Here is a 2,653-nt window from a genome sequence, read left to right on the forward strand (position 1 = left end):
AGAAACAAATCAGTCATTAAAATAAGTCAAATATGTATAAACTGAACTGCTGTAAATAAAAATGTTCTCATTTATTTAACCTCTAAATTCTTGCAGCTTTGAGGCTGAGAAGAGATATTTAAGGTTCCATTTTATTAGAACCTTAAATGTGCAAGTCTGAAGGCTCATTATATAGCTACCTATATTAATGGGATTATGTACATAAAATGAATACTTAACTGTTACACTAATGAATGTAAGGATGTGAAAATAAATAAGGTCTTTGAAAAAAAAAACCAAAAAACACAAATATATCTTTAAAATAAAACAAAGAAAAACAACCCTTAAAGAGTTTAAAATTAAGAGAAAATTACAACACTACAATAAATATATTATCTGGAATAAAAAGTTGCATGTATTTCTTATATAGTGTCCATTTTCATGCAAGTAACATACACCTTCTATGTTGTTTGCAAATAGCAAGAGAAGATTGAGGAAAATTAAGCAATCTTCGTGAACTAATTCTTTACTTTTGAATTTGCAGTCTATTGTTTTGTCTATAGAATGTGCAATGATATGCTCCAAACTCTTTTCAAAACACACCTAATGCTTTGAAAGAATAGAAATTTATCTTTGAAAGAATATAATTTATCTATTCTTAGATGAAGGCAGTAGTGATCTTAGAATAATATAATATTTACTGAGAGTCCATTATTTTTTAAATTTCCTTCACAGATGAAGTAAAATACCCTACATGAAAAAGATCTTTCTAAAGAAACTAAGTGATGAACCCAATTCATAGTTTGTAAACATAGTTGTAAAAGTAGACATTTGAAAAAGAACACTTTATGACTTCCAGATGTCCAGTCATTCCCATAATTCTACAACTTTAGAGTATTGATACTTTTGCTTTAATGTAGTAGAAAGTTGAGGTATTATCATTATAATACCTTGAAGTTAGACTGTTGTTGTTGTTAGGTGTCATCAAGTAGAGCATGACTCATAGTGATCCTATGAAGAAGACATCTGAACCCGGTTCTGTCCTGTGCCATCCTCACACATCCTACCACACAAAAGACCATTGTAGCAGTCACCTTGTCAATCCACCTGGTTGAGGGCCTTCCTCTCCTTCGCCGACCTTCTACCCTTTTCAACATCATGTCCCTCTCCAAAGAATAGTCCCTCCTAACAACGTGTCCTAAGTGTGTGAAGGGAAACTTCAGCATTCTTGCCTCCAAAGAGCACTCTGGCTGTACCCTCTCCACGACATATCTGTTCATTCTTGTACCCTCTCTAAGACATATCTGTTAATTTTCTTGGTCGTCCATGTGATGTTAAGTGTTCTTCTCTAACACAACAGCACAAAAGCATCAATTCTTTTTCTGTTATCCTTAATTTTCAAGGAAAGACTATGGCCTGAATCAGACACACCTTAGGCCTCAAACTGACATCAATACTCTTAATAATTTGGAAATGTCCCTAACTGAAGATTGTCTCAGTGCAATGTGTCTCATTATTATTATTACTAACACACCAAGGGTGTTCATTGTGGATCCAAGTGAGATGAGATGAATTGACAGTTTCAATCTCCTCTCCATCCATCATGACACTGTCTATTGGTCCAGTGGTAGGAATCTTGGTTTTCTTGATATTAAAACACAATCCATACTGAAGGCTGCAATGCTAATTCTTCTACTGCAAGGGCTTCAAATCCTTCTCACTTTCAGCAAACAAAGTTGTGTCATCTCCATAATGATTCTCCCTCCAATCTTGATGACACATTCCTCTTCATACAGTCCAGCTTCTTGGATAATTTGCACAGCATATAGATTAAATAAGTATGGAGAGAGAATACAACCCTGACACACCCCCTTCCCAATTTCAAACCATACAATGCTGCCTTGCTCCGTTTGCACAGCAGCCTCCTGATCCAGGTATAGGTTCTTCATGAACACAATCAAGTGCTCTGGGATTCCCATTCTTCTCAATGTAAGCCATAGCTTGTCATGATCCACACAGTCAAATGCCTTTGCACAGTCAATAAAACACAAAAGAGACTTTATTCTGATATTCATTACTTTCAGCTAGGATCCATCTGACATCAGCAATGATATCCCTAGTGCCATGGCTTCATCTAAGTCTTGCTTGTACTTTTGGCATTTCCTTATCTATGTACTGTTCTAGCCAATGATACTGTTCAATACTTTTCATATTCAGTTGAATCACCTTTCTGACAGCCGTCCTCCAAATTTCCTGGCATAGACTGGTGAGTGCATCCAAGGCGACATCTGTTAATTGAAACAAGTCAATTGATATCCCATTGATTCCTGGGGTCTTATTTTTTGCCCGTGTTTTCAGTGCAGCTTCTAATTCCTCTTTCATTACCATTGATTGGCTCCTGTTCATTTGGTACTTAAGAGGATAGTTACATCATTTTTATGACCAAGGAATTTAACAGAGAAGTCTACCTATTCCTCACTTATCAATAATCTTGTTATCTGACATTTCACATGACAATAGTAAAAACACCCTACGATTTTACACATTGGTGAGTTACAAATGACTATAATTGTTAAGCAAAGTTCACACTGGCTGCATGGTTAACAATATGTGTCAACTTGCTTTGTTGTTGTTGTTGTTGTTATGTGCCATCAAGTCGTTTGTGACTCATAGC

This window comes from Elephantulus edwardii, unplaced genomic scaffold (assembly GCF_000299155.1).
Source record: "Elephantulus edwardii isolate Elephantulus edwardi_28Jun2011 unplaced genomic scaffold, EleEdw1.0 scaffold00100, whole genome shotgun sequence".
NCBI classification, from domain to species: domain Eukaryota; kingdom Metazoa; phylum Chordata; class Mammalia; order Macroscelidea; family Macroscelididae; genus Elephantulus; species Elephantulus edwardii.